We start from the raw sequence: 18,473 nt of genomic DNA, 5'->3' as shown, positions 1-18,473 counted from the left end.
ATATTTAGTTACAACAAGATACAATTTTCTTAGAGGACAACATGTATTCAATTACGACGACACTAAATCACTGATATATAAAAGTGTTTAATAATATATATCTGTGGTATTAAGGGTTTAAAAAATGAGTAGAACTTTAAAGTCAAATGTAATAATAATCAGCGATCATTTTCTAAGTATTATGCTGCAGTGCCACTAACATATATTTTAATGTTAGTATGCATTTTTGCATTTTTCTTCACCCCAGTTCTCTGAGAGGACTGCTTATGTATATTCAGTCTCTTAAAGGTTCAATTTTGAAATTCTCTTAAGCATTTTTGAGCAAGCTTCAGTCAATTTTTAAAAGTTGGGAATTTAGGATCTCATCTTTTATTGACAATTTTCTCCCCCAAAGACTCTAGAAATCGGTATTAAAATGTTAATAAAACACAACTGTGCGTGCTTATTAAAACTAATAGAACTATGCACATAAAAGGGTGAAAGTAGTATCAATTAAACTTTAATAAATCTGATTTTAGAAAATACCGTGCATAATAAAAGGGCTAATGTAAAACTTTTCATGTATTTTATTTAAAAAATAGATAGTAATATTGTTTATAATTGACAGTATAACCATGAACTTAGGGCAATTTTCTCATTTAAAAAGCATCTTTCCTAGAGAGCACCATTAGAAAAACCTCAAAGTTCTCCATTGTTTGTAATATTTTTCTTATTCTTTTTTTAAATGTTAACTTAGCGTTAATCTCACTACAAAAGCAAAAACCCCCAGCACATTAAAAATTAAACAAATACCTCGTTTTTAGGTTTCTGGTAGGAGATGTCAAAGAGTTTTCTTGATATATGTACTACATTTTCTTGTTTTTATCATTTAAAAGATGGATGGTTATTTGTCTATTTAGCTAGCAGATGGGAAGTGATTTTGTGATGTTCTATATTCATCATGGAGGGACTGCTCATTCCTATTTTCCTTCTATTTCAGAGGAAACCAAAAGAAAAATAACTTCCATTATACTGGTGCTAGTTTCATTACTGTGCTGTTGTCAGAACTTTTACGCTAATCCTCGATATGAGTCTCAGCACTAGGTAGCCCCTAAAATAAAATACATAGCCTCATATGGTATCCAGGAGTCTGGTTGTGATCCTATGCTCTTACTCCAGCGAACCGGCTACACACGACTCAATAGTCATCGCTCTGTAATGGGTCCAAGGAATGTCGTTCTTTTCAAAAGGAAAATAATGAGTTCTCTCGCTTTCTCCAAACTTGTCATAAAAAGGATGTGCATGATCCAGGCATCTAAATCTGATGTGAGATGTTCTCAAACTTTCCATGATCCTCTCTAACTATGGAGAGAGTAAGAGAGATAACTACCAGCATTTAAATAACTAAATATCCAATTCTCCCAATTCAGCTCGGAATAGCATGAGATTGCTCCCCAACTCATGAATAGACATGAGAGCCTGATTTTCTCCATCTCGTGTGTTTCTTGGCTTGAGCTCCAAGAGACAATTCTCCCACAATTCTCTTCTCCCCAGTCCAAAGCATAACCTATCCCACCTTTAAGTGAAGGAGGTCCTATTCCTTTCCAAAAAGCATCTCATGAAACATTATAATTACTCAGGCAAATTAATGTACTCTATTTAAAGGAAGAAAAACTCTTCACAGTGTATGTAAGGACAGTCTACAAAGGAAGAGCCCAAATTAGAGTGTGCCATTGTTCAGGTTTGCCTGTTGCATCATTCTTTTTAAGGGCCATGCATTTCATATTAGTTGAGACTATACTACCTTTGGTCCTGGAAGTAACCTTTATATCAGTTCCAGAACAAGTATTATTTAGTGGTATTCTTTTTTGTTCCATGTGTTAGAAAATATTTTCTAGTTGCATTGTTAATAAATATATTGTTAAATCCCAGCAGGTTCTGTTTAGCTATTCTTTTTTTTAAGATGTTATTTATTTGGGGGGGGGGGTGGAGAGCCGGAGTGGGGGTGGCAGGGGCAGAGGGAGAAGGAGAAGCAGACTCCCCACTGAGCAGGGATCCCAGCACAGGGCTGGATCCCAGGACCCTGAGACCATGACCTGAGCCAAAGGCAGACACTTAACGGACTGAGCCACCCAGGCACTCCTCTGTTTAGCTATTCTTAAAATACCATATTCAATAGCTTTAATTTGCAGTTAATTTGAATCCATATGAAGAGAGATGTTTTGAGTATGTGATCTCACACTGGAATAAATCACAATATACCAGTTTTTCATTAGCTCATCATTCATTCCAGTGTAAAGATAACACTTCTAAAAATATGTTAGGGGCGCCTGGGTGGCTCAGTCGTTAAGCGTCTGCCTTCAGCTCAGGTCATGGTCCCAGCGTCCTGGGATTGAGCCTCGCATCGGGCTCCCTGCTTGGCAGGAAGCCTGCTTCTCCCTCTCCCACTCCCCCTGCTTGTGCTCCCTTTCTCGCTGTGTTTCTCTCTGTTAAATAAATAAAATCTTAAAAAAAAAATTAAAAAAAAATAAATAAAAATATGTTAGACCTTCATCTAGTAACTTTACATGTATTATATTACTTGTTCCTTACCAAAACTTCATTCATTTATTTATTTTTTGTTATGTTATGTTAATCACCATACATTACATCATCAGTTTTTGATGTAGTGTTCCATGATTCATTGTTTGCGTATAACACCCAGTGCTCCATTCACTACGTGCCCTCTTTAATACCCATCACCAGGCTAACCCATCCCCCCACCCCCCTCCCCTCTAGAACCCTGTTTGTTTCTCAGAGTCCACAGTCTCTCATGGTTCATCTCCCACTCTAATTTCCCCCCCTTCATTTTTCCCTTCCCACTATCTTCTTTTTTTTTTTAAACATATAATATATTATTTGTTTCAGAGGTACGGGTCTATGATTCCACAGTCTTACCAAAACTTTATGAAGTAAGTACTATTGTTCATGTCCATTTTAGTGTTCAAGAGAATGAGGTGGAGTTCTATTAAGTTACTTGCTCAAGGACAAGCAGACAGTAAATACAGATAGTATTTGGATTTGAATCCAGAGCTCTTGCTCTTAACCATACCCAAATTCACTTTAGCATATGTCCGTTTTAACTGAGGCTCTTTCTACTTTTTGTTAGACACCTGAGCAGATGGTTATGACTCACAGTTTTAGCAGAGCCAACCAACTCTTGCTACCTATCCCATTGTCATCTTCCTCGCCCATGAGGTTTGAAATAGATAGATTCCACCAAAAGATTTCCTGCCAAAATGTAAGGGCATAAGAGAATTTATCAATTATTGGATGGCCAGAAAACTGCCAAAGACTCACTGCAGGATAGAAACAAGATTTTGAATTATTAAATTTTTCAAATTCCCAATCAGAAGCATGTACATCAGTAAGATTTAATATAGGCCTTCTGAAATTTTGTCCCTCATTCCTGAAAGAGAGCTCATTGATCTTTTATCTACTTGTCATCACATACTTCAGAAATTATACCTAAGAACTGCGAGTTTGCAAAATATCTAGGTTTTAAAACTTACTATCTTCCTCCGTATTACAACTTCTGAAAAGCAATATCATATTTCCAAAGGTGAGTTACATCAAAAAGCAGTTATTTATAGAGACCATCCCTCACGCCGTTCTTACAGATTACAGCTTCCAGAGAAAGTAAAAGCTTTTATCCCTTGTAGTTTAGGAAACTACTTTCTGTATATTCCTGAATCTTTTTATCTGATCCCTTTCAGAATTTTTGTAATTTGTTGTTGTTGTTGTTGTATACACCACCTCCTCCAACATCAGTAGGATATGTATCTCTTTATTATCTTAATCCTGGGTTTGAACAGAATAATTCTTTGTCAAAGGAGCCTGTCTTCAGTATTATAGGATGTTTAGCAGTATCTCTAGCCTCTATCCCCCAAGTGCTAATAGCAACTCTTTCTTTCCTTACACTTGTTCTGACAACTAAGCATGTTTCTACATTTTGCCAAGTGTCCCCCAGGAGACCCCTTCATGCTCCTATCCTAGGTTGTAAACTTCTGTCTTAGAGCATGAAAAAACGTTCTAAGTTTCCTACATGAATATAGGGTCATCTACATAGTTTTAGCTTTAAATTTTACACAAGGGGAATGTAATGTATTAAGATACACCAGTAATGAGGGGCAGTTATACAATCTATCATAGACTTTGGATCCAGAATCTGCCTCTAGTATTTGGTAATTATATGAAATCTCTTACCACAGTGTCCTCATCTATAAACCTGAGCTAATGGCCTTCTTCTGTCCCTTCAGATTGTCTCTGCCCTTGTCTTCCCTGCTTGGGAGGCTGACCTCCCAGGACTGAGCCCATTTTTCTGAAGCGGAATCTGAGATTCTATGACCTTAATAAGCAATTTGCCTGAGACTATAAAGCTTGTATATAAATGATGGGGCCTTCACAACTAGGTGCACTGTCTAAAATTAAACCATTGCACATAACACTAATGCAATATGCACTTCCTATTTTAACAATTCTACTAATTAGGAGAGTTTTGTAACCTGTATTGAATGTTTACTATGCCTCTGGAACTATACTTAGTCTTGCATAGGCTTTCTGTTATTTAATTCTCAAAAATGTTTCTATAAAGATTATCATCATCCCCCTTTAATAGATGAAGAAACTCAAGTCACAGGCTTTTTGTACACCATTCTACCTCTTGAACATTCTTATCTCAATCTCTGTTTAATTTGTTTCCTCCCAACAATGGGATCTCAGCATAGTTAATCACTTCATCTGAGAGGACTCTTGTGGCTACCATTTCATCTAAAGCCAGTTTCCTTTATTCCAACTTATTTCCTGTGTAGCACTTATCTATAATTTCTAACTATTTTACTTCTGTATTTGTTTAGTTGGCATTTGCCTGCCTCTCCACTAGGATTAGAGGATATAGCTGTCTTGTTCACCTTTGTCTCTCCAATGCCTAACACATCAACAGACATCAGTTTGCTTAACAAGTGTCGAGTGAATAAATAAAGAGTTGTGAATCTAAGAAATGGTAGAGTTAGGAATTGAACTCAGACATTTCTAAATTGAAAGCAAACCTTTAAATCATTATGGCTGTTTCTTTTTGGAGTCCAGGTAATTCTAATCATGAGAACAGAAGAGCAGCCTGGGCACACAAGGTTCTCCCACAGTTTTAGCACATGTTTTATCTTTGAAATTTCTCTTAACATTGACCATCCCTTCCCTCCACACCCCCAACCATTTGTCAGTTTTCATTATACCTTTTTCCAAGACATATAGTTAATCTGATTACTTATTAGAATATCCATTGCTACCTTACTCCGTGCAGTATCTTTCTTTCCCATGTCACAACATGGTATCCTTGTCGGCCTTCTTGCTCCACTCTTTCTTTCTTGATAGAGTCTCCATAGAACAGTTAGTAGGAATTAAAAAGAAAATACTATAACATTGTGTTATTGGAAATGTTCCAACCATTTTCCTTCAAAATTAGAATACGAACTCATGAGAATAGCCCAAAACACCCTAGCCCCCAGCATCATTGGCTACTGCTCTCCAACTCATTCCCTGTGTCTCAATGTACTGACCTTCTTTAAGTCTCTTGAGCAAGACAAGCTCATTTTTTTCTTTATTCTCCTCTATTATTGTGTGTTAGACTGCCTCATCATTAAAGATTCTATTCAGAGAAGCTTTCCCTAACTCCCCATTTCCCCATTAATAGCCCATAGACATTGGTATTTTTTTCCTGTGTAGCATTTATTACTATTTGAAATTATTTATGAGTTTAATGTATACCACTCCACACTAAAGGTTTCAGAATCTTTATCTGAGGGATAACTGTACTTGCATTTCCTAGAACAGCATCTGGCCCAATGGAAACACTCAATAAAAAAAAAAATGTTGAATAAATGAATACATACCAGATGATACTCATTATGGACTTGCAGAGGACTTTTAGAGTAATGGCTCAGTATCATGTTCCCTTTTCTTCTTATCCCTGAATATTCCCAAGAAAAACTCAAACTAAACCTAATATGCTTGCCAAAAGGTAGTTTTTCAACTGCAAATGGCCTATACTCAACTCAAACTACCTTAGACTGAAATGTAATTTGTTAACTTCTGTATCTGAGAAAGGGACAGTGTTCAAGCTAGAACCTGAGTTCAAAATACTACTGGATGCTTTCTCTCTCTCTGCTTTTCATTTTCTGTTGGCTTCATTTTCAGAAAGTATCTTTATAATTTATATCAGTATGACTCCAGTCACACCAGGCTTACAATTACTGATCTCAGGAGGGGGGAAAAAAAGGTAGCCCTCTGTTTCACAGTGTATATATAAGTCTTTTCAAATTATTTTTTTGTCCCACCCCAGGATATGAACCCACCATGGTAGTGGGGAAGAAGGTATATCTTTGTGTTACAATCCCATGAACCACATGGAGTGAAAGAGGAGGAATAACTCTCAAAAATTAAAGCTCAGAAAAGAAGAAAGAGCTCTTAATGGCCACCATGCCACAATATGCCCTTTTAATGAAATAGAATTACGGAAGGAGATATGCCACTCATTCAAAGACACTCAGAGCAAGCAGATCTGCATTTAAAACAATCCTAGAAGGATAGATCCAGGTTTATTTGGCCTTCCTTTTGAACCTGGATGGTGATATAATTGGTCCAGGCTCAAGAACATCTGTTCATTTGGGTGAACTTAGCCATGAGACAAAAAAGTATGGGAATCTTCTCTCTTGATACATTCTTCATAAAACAGGTGTGCTCTATTACTTACTCAGTGATGATAAATAAAAGGTTGAAGATAATGCATTTGTTTCTTCATTAAACCATTGCTACTTTTAACTTATATAGGTTATGGTGCTTCTCTATGTATGTGAATACTTGCATATTGTTTCTGACACTGGCATGGAATAACTAAATATCCCTAATGGTGAAGATATGTTTCTTCATTTAAATATATCAATCACTTATTTACATACCTTGGATCAACACCGAGTTTGCCAACATTTACTGGAGCAATTTTTAAAGAATTCTAATAATTTGGGAACAAGTACAGCTGGAAATATCATATTCCTAGTGTTTAATGTTCCCATATAAACCAAGGGATTATAGTTAAAATAACCATAATTTTGCAAAATGCTTAGTTAAAAAACTATTTCTCTAAACTGTTTATCTGAACTATCCCTCAAGTGTTAATAACATGGTGGGACAAATTAAAAGCAATAACTTCCTGAAAGAAACCATGTTTGGGGGACTCTTTTGGAAGATTTGTTTTTTTGTTTTGTTTTGTTTTTCTTTTGGAATATTTGTAAAACTTAAGTATCATGAGAAAAAAAATCCTCCTAAGCAACCAAAGCAATAGAGTAGAATGAAATAATTTTAATAATTGACTAAGTTTATATAAACCTTGAGTCTTTACACCAACAACAAGAAAAAAAAAAGCTTACATTGGATGCCAGGTTTAACTATGAGGAGATGTATTAAAGGTTCAAGTGACTATTATTTTAACAATGACTAACACTGTAATTTTAACTAAGTGTTTCTCCTGATTTTGAGTTGTCTTACTACCCTTTTTTTTTTCTGTTTTAAGGTATTATGTTGAAAAAACTATCATAAAAATAGGATTCAATCCATAATAAATTAATATAAAAATACCAGTGGATTCACACTAACAAAGTTATTATTCTATATATGTGAAATATCCTTCTCCCTGAAGTTTTCCTAAAGTTCCTGGAAGTTAGATTAATGAAAGTAAGTAGGATGTACTCTATTAATCCCTCTCTACTAAGGAAACGTATTTTTAAAAGCCTCTAATAAAGATGATTATTTACTCTTTGCTTTTTGCAAACATCACTGAATCTCCCTCATATTGATATGTTTAATAATTTAAACTGTATGAGGTAAGCAGCAAAAATTGAGTACCATATAATGAACAAAAATACATTGCCAAATCCAACAGTGCTTTTTTTACTTTTTAATTTCTTAGAATTCTCTAGTCTTTAATTAACTTTAATAACAATCCTTTCTTTTTTACCCTTCCTTCCTTCATTCTTTCTTTTTCTTATTACTCCTCTCTTTCTCTTTTGCTGGCTTCTCTTTATGCTTCTTTCTTCAGAGTGCAAGTATTCCTCCAGTTTAGATTCCATCTTTAGTTTATAAAATCTATCTACTTATTTATTATCTATCCTCATGTCTATCTATCTAGTAATCAATCATCTATTTCTCCCAGGGGACTCCCATTTAGCACGTAACCATTTTTCAAGCAGCATTAAAATTTTTATTTCTAGATCAAACTTCAGATGGGCTTTTTGTAAATTTACACCATTTATCTCATGTGGATAGTCCAACATGTACAGAACTAAGCTCAGCATCCTCCCTAAAACTTCTCATCTTCTCAGTTCCCTCTCTCCATTAATGATTCCACCATTTTTCCTATTCTCAGGTACAAAACCTCAATCATATTTCATTCCTTATTCTCTCAAATCAACCACAATGAATTAGTATTTAAATAATGTAATTCTAAATTCCAAATATCTTTCCCACCCTTACGCTATCATTTCTTTTCAATACTACCCTAGTAGTAAACACTCTACTAGATTATCAGCTCACTGACGGATTTATGTCTTGGGGAATCTTGTGCAGTGCTCTATACCAATTAGGCATGACACATATAGTTGGTGAATAAATGGTAGACAGAGTCTGTATAGTTTATAATTTGTGTCCTTTGTTTTCTAAAGAAATGTAAGCTAAAATTGGAGCTTCCCTTCAAATAAATCACATAACTAGAAATCAATATTAAAGTTAAATTTTACATAGTATAAAAGAAACACCTCTACATGATGTATTTTCTACCACCCCAAATTTAGACTTTATATTAATGATGGTATAGATTGAAGAAACCTGCTTTTCAGTTGATACAACAAAATAGTAGCCACTCAAGAAAAGTAATAGCTTCAATTCAGAAATCGGACAAGGGAAAGGATAGTAACATTTATTGATGCTCAATATTGGAAGGTACTCTGATAGAGACCATACATAGGAGATTCAATTTAAACCTTACAATAAGCTGGTGGAGAGATATTTTATGGCATTTTACACATGGGAAAACTTTCATATTTTTATTTCTCCATGATCACACATCTAGTAAATATCTCCCCTAAAACTCAAAACTAACTTTTTACTTTTAAATCACATTTGTGGAAGACACCAAATAATATGTAACAGCCTTCTGTCTTACCTGCACTGTAGATAAAATTTAAGAGGAAAAAATGTGTTGTATTACATTTGGGAATTTTTAAATAGGAAATAAAAGTTTTGGTTAAGCTAAAGCACTTTTAGATCTCTAAAAGCATCAATCATGCTTTACTTAGCCTCCTGGCATTTATATAAACCGTTTTCTCTGCCTAGTAAAATAAAAGCATAATATAGCAATAAATGAATGGCATTGGAATCATTCATGCATTAATTGACAATCAAAAATTAAGTGCATACTGTTTATGGTAGTTCCCTCATTTCTGGAAATTATAATCCAACAAATGATAAAGGTATTCATCAGATGGATAATCTACTTATTAGCTGTGTGATCATGGATATTCCACTTATAACTCTGAGCCTTGGTTTCCTTACCTGTAAACTGTAAGAATTCTCACTATATTGGAGTGTTGTGATGAATAAATGCAGAAACATTGCAATTTGCTTAGCACAGTTACAGAACAGTCATGTTAGATTTGAGTTTCGGTCATGTGTTTGGCTCTTTTTTTTGTGATACTCCTTCACTTTCCTAATCCTTGCTCATCACTTAGCGATCCGATTGTGCATCATTCTTTCCAGGAAAGCTTCCCAGAAATGCCAGCACAAAATGAGATATCACTTTCATGTATATTCACATATCCATCTGTCTATATCATTATCATATTACATTATTTTGTAATAACCTACCTACATTTTGCATCCCAAATTAGACTATAAGTTTCCTAAAGGTAAGGTAAGCTCTGTGCTGTTCACTGGTGTGTTCTTAGCACCTACAACATTCCGGGACCACAGCGGACTTCTAATAAGTGTTTCAGAATGAGGAGTACAGGAACTAGTGGGGAGGTTGGATGGGGGAAACTTTGTATCAGTGTTTCAGTATTTCAGCATGACCTGAGTCTATGATGGATATCACATGAAGTCCATTACCAACCCACTAGCTATTGGAATGCTTTAACTGTGGCTGCCTTTCAGTTTGGTAGTTCTGTTGTGGGAATGGCAAAACAAGTTACAAGGACTGTCTTTCTGGGATGTTCTTAAAAAAGTCCACATATTAGAGGGACTGTTGTTGGACTCAAGAAAATTCACAGATACCAAATTGAAATTTATTAGTTTGATCTTGCTTAGGAAAATTCCATTGCTGGTAAATAAAACCTGAAGACATACCATTTATTGTGTCATTATATATAAAACTTGAATAACCTTAATACTTGGACAGAACTTGTGAACGCAGGTAATATTAGTTACAATGTGTCATGAGTCACATTATTGCATTAATCTGGCTGTAAAGATTAACAACTTAAATCTACTAAACTTATTTTCATATCTTCCAAATAACTGAATAAATTCATTTGGGGGATGATTTTTTCAAAGTATTTTTATTCTAACAGTGGCCCCTTTATGATAAACTGAGAGAGCTTCATCCTTCATTGATGGATGTGGGCTGCTCTGCTGAGGTGACAGATTTATTTTTTTGTAAAGTTTTCCTTTAAGAAATAGTTGCTGCTCCTGTTTTAACAATTAGGCATAGACTGTAAGAGGAGAAACTATCACTTATAATCCTCTTCCCAACAAAGAAATCTAGAAAGGGTGTTCCTTATTCAGAGGAAAGAAAAACAAAACAAAACAAGGAAAGTAAAAAGAACAGCAACAAAAACAACAAAAGAAAAAGGTTGAGAAAGCTTTCAAAACTTGTAAAGCTTTAATACAGTGTATTTGACATATCCCAGTGGAGTGTGCATCAGAGGGGAAAAAAAGCATGTCATTGCTCCGAAACTGTCTTTTCTAATTCAGTGCATCCATGTATTGTTATAAATCTGTTTCCCAATCTTGCTTTTTCACTGAAAGATGTAGACGCAAGGGAACAAGCTTCACTGCTATCTATCAGCTCAGATAAGGAAAAGTTCCTTTCAGCCTGACATTGACAGCTTAATGAAATGGAGGCCTAGATGCATGCAAATGAGAGAAAGACTGGTAAGGTAATGACCACACGTGGTACTTAAAATGCTCAAGAGGTAGAAGGACTTGTACCTATGTTTTTATTCCCTTAGGCAAAGGCAATGAGACTCAGGTAAAAAGTCTGCTTTCTATGGATGGTTTAATGGAAAGTACTTCTTCAATTTTATATACACAACTTAAATATAGCTTACTGAAGTAATTGAAGCTATAGAACTTTTAAGAAAAAAAAGCTACAGTTATTTTTTTCCATTTGATAAATGAAGAAGATAATAGAATCTCAGGTCCCATCCTGTAAATTTGTGCTGTGTATTGTGATTCCATAGCATTCCTCGCAGTTGAATTATTTAAAGCTAAGGATCATTGGGACTTGTGTAGAATGAACTAAAAATTGATCCAATTCTTTACTCAGAACATAGCAAATATTTATTAACATTCATTTCCCCATGAGTTTTGTTCTGTTTTGTTTCCCACAGGTTTTTGTTTTCACATGCCTCCACCCTTCCTTAGCTTTTACAGGAGATGGAGAATAAGAGGAAAACACTGGGAAGAACTTCCTATTACACACTCCAGATTAAAACTGTGAGCAGGAAATACTCAAAATCTCATGAGAAGATCAGAACTGTGAGTGAATGACAGCTTGACTTTGGTAAAAGGAGTGATGGTTGTGGTGCAATGTTTTGAATAAGAATAAAGAATTTAGTCTTTACTCATCTTGAACCCAATCACTAATCCTTAAAAGGATAACCTATCAGTGATTTCATTCTTGATTTGTAGGCATTTACCCTGGCTATTTGGGAACTGTGTTTCTGTATTTGTTTTAAGTCACTAGTATCCTCGAAATGCACGAGTCAACTTGTAAAACTTATGTTAGACAAAAGTAACATAAAGATACTGCTGTTTGCAGGATTTCTACTCATTATTTAAATGTCTGTAATACCATTAGGATTGCTAGTAGTAGAAAAAACTGATTTTTCACCAATTACTAGCTAGATTTGTACCTAATGTCACTCTATATCCTCATGGCATTTCAGAGCTTACACCAAAGATACAGTGGAAATCAGAATTAGCAGAAAGATTAATGCTACAGCTTTAAAGTATAAGGAGAACATTCCTGAAATTATGCTCTTAAATCAGTTTAAAGAGGTGCTTCATCTTCATATGTGGGAGGTTTTTTGACCTCCATTCTATTCTTCATCATTTTTTTCTTGTGGCTTTAGTGAAGAGAAATAAATTAGTTTATGGTTTTATTTAAACTGAAGGAGCACCCAATACCTCACGGCCATTGGATATTTATCAAAAGCCAAGACGAGAGACATAATACCAAGAGAAGATTACTATAAAAATAGTCAGTCCATGAAATCTTCCATACATTTAAAGTATATTCTTAAATTGTACCAGATCACCAGAAATCTCAGTACCTATTAATTTCATTGGTGCTTCAGGAACAAAAACTGCATTTTATTTTACCATTACCTTATGGTAAAAGTTATTATAAAAACAAAAATCCTGGGGCTCCTGGGTGATTCAGTTGGTTAAGCGTCTGCCTTCGGCTCAGGTCATGATCCCAAGGTCCTGGGATCAAGCCCCTGCATCGGGCTCCCTGCTCAGTGGGGAGTCTGCTTCTCCCTCTTCCTCTGCCTCTTCCCTAGCTTGTGCATGTGTTCTCTCTTTCTCAAATAAATAAATAACAAATCTTAAAAAAATATATCCTAAGGAACCCATTGAAAGATCTACTTTGACAATTTTTTTTTTTTATCTAGAATTGGCTAATGGCTACAAGATTTAAAAAAACACACACGCAATTTCTAGCTACTGAACACCATAAAAACTCATTTATGTCTTCCATCTCAGTCTAGTTGGGTAGCCTTCTATCTGGTAAATTGAGATACTTGGGGTCATTCTAGTGGCTTTCTCACTGTGAGGTCCTCAAGATCTCCCACTGAGTGTTCCCCATCTGGACTAGAGAAGACAGAGGAGAATAGGCATGAGATACCTCATCAGAGGGATCTTAGAGGCCATGCCTAGATTGGATAAACTTTAATGCTTTCCATATTACATTGAACAGAACTCAGATGGCTTCATCTAATTGCTGTGCAATATAGAATAGTGGGGGTTCTATTAAACTTAACATAGGTTTTCAACAATGGTATTGAAGATGGTGTTCTTTATTAATTTCAGTATTTCTGAGCTCCAGGAGAATTCTTACTGAGCAATTTGATAATATTGATTTTCTTATGGACAATGTCTAGTGTGTAAAGAACAAATCATAATGCAGGTATATAAGTCATTATGGTAGGTTCAATAAAGTCTAACTTTCCTTGTTTATTCCCTTCTACATAGCTGATAAATTTATTATACATATTTTATGTAATTATATGAATTAATTGATGCTTACTATAATAGGTCCAGGAACATGTAAATAAAGAACTGCACAAATAAATAAATGCTTAGACAATTACATAAGTAAGTGAATAGATAAGTAACTAGGTAATGATAGAGAGACAAAATCAATGTACAGTCCTTATGAATAATACAGTGTGCTAGGTGCTGAAGATGTAGAGATAAAAGGCTCTTCTTTCCAACTTTCTTAAAGAAAATTACAATATGATGGGAAAGATGTTAAAATGAGGTATATATAATGATAGATATAAGAATAAGCAGCATTAAGGGCATTAAATTCATACAAGGGTAGAAAAGGAGAGATTGGAGTTGATGGTCAATGGAAACTTCTGGAAGCAGGAGAATCTTGAAAAATTAATTAAATAAAGGTGGAAATATTCCAGGTTTCTGGAGAGTTATATACAAAGGCAATACAATGTGATGCAATGTTTCTTCAACAGAAATTCAGTATGGTATAACATCATATTCAAGGAGAGTAGAAGCCAATAGAAATGGGCCCTACGTTTAATGCAAAGTAAATGAGAATCCAACATACAATGCAGTGTTATATAATAATTGCCTTTGAGAGATTCATTTTTAGCAAACGTCACAGGTAATTCTCATGGAAATAATTAGAGAAGACTTGCTAGACCACTGCTTAGTAATAGGAATCCCTTGAAAGCATCCACTAGGTGGTAATCGGGGACAGTGTCTTTTAAAAATAATAAACTCTCTGGTAGTTGGGTGTCAAAATGGGTTAGAATAAGTTGCTAGTAGGCTATAATACAAATTAGGAGGTTGTTGAGTGATTTAGGTGAGAGATGAAAGTCTGATTTACAGCACTATGAGGAGTGGATACAAGATGTGGGAAAAGATAAGGAAGAATCAACTGGACAATACAAAAGCTGTCACTTGTATATACTAAATTCCTTACATAATTTAAATAATTTAGTCTAGTCCTCACATATCCATAAAGAGAATGTGTTATCTCCTTTTATAGATGTAAAAACTTTCAAAGCCAGCTTAAACAACTTGCCCAATGCCATATAGAAAGAAAGAGTCTAGCCCACACTGACCTCAAGGCTCATTATTGTCCAACCCCATGATGGACTGCTTTTTTTGTAAATCACAGAATATGAACTCCAATTTGGAAAAGTTTGCCTGGGAATGGAGGGAAAGAGACCGGCCTATAATTAGAGTGAAAATTATAGACTGGAGAGGTATTTCTGTGTTTGTTGCTATGCTTTTTAAGAGGAAGTGACTCTAAGAATGTTTATTTGTGAAGGGTAATATGTTGGTAGAGATGGAGATAAGGAAGAGTAAGAAAATTTATGTGACACCATTATGGAGAAGCAGGAGGAGACCGCATCTAAAGCATAGTTAGGAAACAGCCTGCAAACCTCAGATGGATGCATTCTTTTTGGATCAGAAGAACAACATGTAAGGATCGGTATAAAGAAACCAAATGTCAAAATTGGGGGAAAGGATAGAATCATGGAGAAGAAAGCTGACTTTCCTGATAGCCTCTATTCTCTGTGGCATAATTATGTTTGAAATGAGAGATCATAGCATCTAAGCTACAGAGGAAAAACAAGAACTTCATGGAGGGTTGGTAAGTGGAATAAAATAATGGCATCAAGATGTAGAGTCTCCATGAGTTCAAAGAAGAATTACATTAGATATAAAGATATAACTGAGAGCTGTAGAGAATGGTTAAGATGGATACATTACATTTTTTGAAGGCAGAGGAGTTCCAGGTAAGAAAAACTTCCAGGATGGGGCCATACATGTAGGTGAATGAACTGTTCCCTTGAAATGAACCAACAAAGATTTGAAGGCACAGAGAAAAGCACCAGTGAAAAGAAGGAATTGAAAGTATGTGGCAAATACAGAATTCTTTTTAATAGAAACTGATCATATGTAGTTTACTTTCTATATAGTAAATAATTCTAAACTTAACTTTATATCAGAAATGGCAAATCTGAAGTAGCAGTGCTATAACTTCTCTCCCATAGCAGCTATTGCTTATCAATCTTAGTGCTCATTCAATAATAATAATAAAAAAAAGACAGCCTCACATTCCATTTTAACTTAACACTCTAGGCAACCACATTAGTTGTTACATTGCCTTAAATCTATTTACTATATTTACGATATTTGATATGTGGTAAATAGCTTACATTGACAATTTTATAATAATAGCATTGCTCACTTGACTCCACTGGCTTATGGTTTCCACACAGTGTCATTAATATAAAATATGCTGATGATTAGAATTATTCTTAAGGTTATTTGGACATCATCCTAATTATGAAGGCTATTTAAAGGATACAAAAAACTATTTAATAATTAAAATTTATGTCAGGTTTAATTAGTTAATATTTAATATTATGTCAGATTATTTTCTGTACATATCTCAATATATTTTTAATTGGCCTATTAGAGTATTTGGAAATATGTAGAATAGAAAGGAATTAGGAAAATTAGAAAAATCATGAGATTACTTAATATACAGAAAAACCCCTGCATTTTTAAAAGTGCCTTTACTTTGTAAGTTTCCTGACATTTAGAATCTCTCTGAACTCTTATTTCCAGCTGCAAAAATGGATCAATTTGTTCTGTAAACACGCTATTGTGAAGACATATTGTGCTCCATGCTCTCCATTAAGTTTTCATTTGCTAAACTTGAGTCAACTAAGGCAGGAGAAATATATTTTGAGAACAAGACAGGGAAAAAAAAAAAACATTTCAGAGAACAAATTTTAACTGGCTTTCAACAGATTCTTGTGTTATCAGTTTTATCTTTTCTGTATATAAAACTTAATTAATGACTCCTGGAGAATGATGTATGCTAAGACTGAAAGAGAAAGAAGTTTCCAATTTCTGATGAGTCATTAAAATGCTCTCAATGGCCTAGGTTAGTAGCTTCTCCCCTCTCTTATATGGTCTTGCTTATTCTTTCCCTTAAAGAAATGTCTTGGTGAGTACGTCCCTTCAATACAAAAGAAACACATGGTTTAATATTTTAAAATTCCCATCTATCTATAACCCATAATTGAAAATGTCAAGTAAATCTAGGTAAAGAAGAAGAAGATACATCCACGGACACATGAAAACCCCCACATTTGAATAACAATATAATCATTTTAAGGATTGTCAATGTGCAACTTTGGAAAAACTAGAATAGATAAAAACCAAATAAAGCTGGAGACTATTGTAAAGAAATGAAGGAAGGTGGGTGTCATCAAATCTGAAAGAATAAACAATGAGAGTGTGTATTAGTCTGTTTTCTTTTTAATAAAATAATTTCATGTAAATCGGTCCCTTTAGCTTTTTCCTTTGACCTTAAGTTGTTCAAGCCTAGGGGAATTGGCAAAATTCCTCTTCTTTCATTGAACTCTATGTGAACATAGATGTTTTGTAGTTCGCACAGCTCACAAACTTTTGATCTAAATATATGAAGAACAGAGACGAGAGAGTCAGGAATTTCTAATAGAAATGTAAGATGACATCCTCAGAGATAAGGTCCCATTTAGATATATTTGTAGATAGTGTTATAAAAACTAGTGCTTCGGAGTATAAATCTGTGCTTTTGAGTATTCCTTCTGTGTTATTTCTGCCACTTCCCACTTAATAATCTTCATTACTTCACTCCCATTATCATATCAGACCACACAACATTTTTTCTTTTTCTTTTTCTTTCAAAACAGGGTTGGGGCGCCTGGGTGGCTCAGTTGTTAAGCATCTGCCTTCCGCTCAGGTCATGATCCCGGGGTCCTGGGATCGAGCCCCACATCAGGCTCCCTGCTCAGTGGGAAGCCTGCTTCTCCCTCTCCCTCTCCCCCTGCTGTGTTCCCTCTCTTGCTGTGTCTCTCTCTGTCAAATAAATAAATAAAATCTTAAAAAAAAAAAAACACAGGGTCATACATAATATATCTGCATATCAAACAAATTGATGCCAGGTTCTACCTGTGCAATGTGATGATACCACTCGGTGATGAAACTGTAGTTTCTACTCAGGTTATAGTCATTTGCCATCAGAGTTATTTCTCTGTGTCAGTGGCAAAAAGACCAGTTCAAAATGGTTATTGAGCTGTCTTGCCTCTACATCACTGTATAGACCAAACATTCACTGGTCTGTGGTGAAATTAGAAAAGTAAGAACAATGTGTGTCATTTTAAATTAAGTTACATGCATTCATTTTTGAAATCACTATATCTATCTATCTATCATCTATCTATCTATCATCTATCTATCTATCTATCTATCATCTATCTATCTATTATCTATCTATCTATCTTCCTACTCATGTTGCAAAAATGCCCCTCTTTTAGGATAAGAGTGTATGACAAGAACTCAGTTTTGCTCCTCGTGCTCTCATCTGACAGCCTCGCCCCACATACTCATGCACACAAACTCACAAAGACCCCAGGCAGCATAGCATAATGGTAGCTCCCTCATCCACTCTCACCAATTTTTAAAATAATTTTAATTAGTGGTTGCAAAGAAAATCTGGGCATTTTTGCCATTATGATTAAGAAGGGCAACGAAGCCCAAATTTCATCTAAAACTATTAAGCCATGTCTTATTATGGTTCTCTTTGGTCAATTCTTGTATGAGACCATTTAGAAATAAGGGCTAGTATCCAAAATCTATAAAGAACTCATCAAACTCAACACCCAAAGAACAAAGAATCCAATCAAGAAATGGGCAGAAGACATGAACAGACATTTTTCCAAAGAAGACATCCAAATGGCCAACAGACACATGAAAAAGTGCTCAATATCACTCAGCATCAGGGAAATCCAAATCAAAACCTCAATGAGATACCACCTCACACCAATCAGAATGGCTAGAATTTACAAGTCAGGAAACGACAGATGTTGGCGGGGATG

Source organism: Leptonychotes weddellii, chromosome 2, assembly GCF_054177405.1.
Source record: "Leptonychotes weddellii isolate Sample4059 chromosome 2, ASM5417740v2, whole genome shotgun sequence".
Taxonomy (NCBI): Eukaryota; Metazoa; Chordata; class Mammalia; order Carnivora; family Phocidae; genus Leptonychotes; species Leptonychotes weddellii.
Note: the sequence above shows the minus strand (reverse complement) of the source record.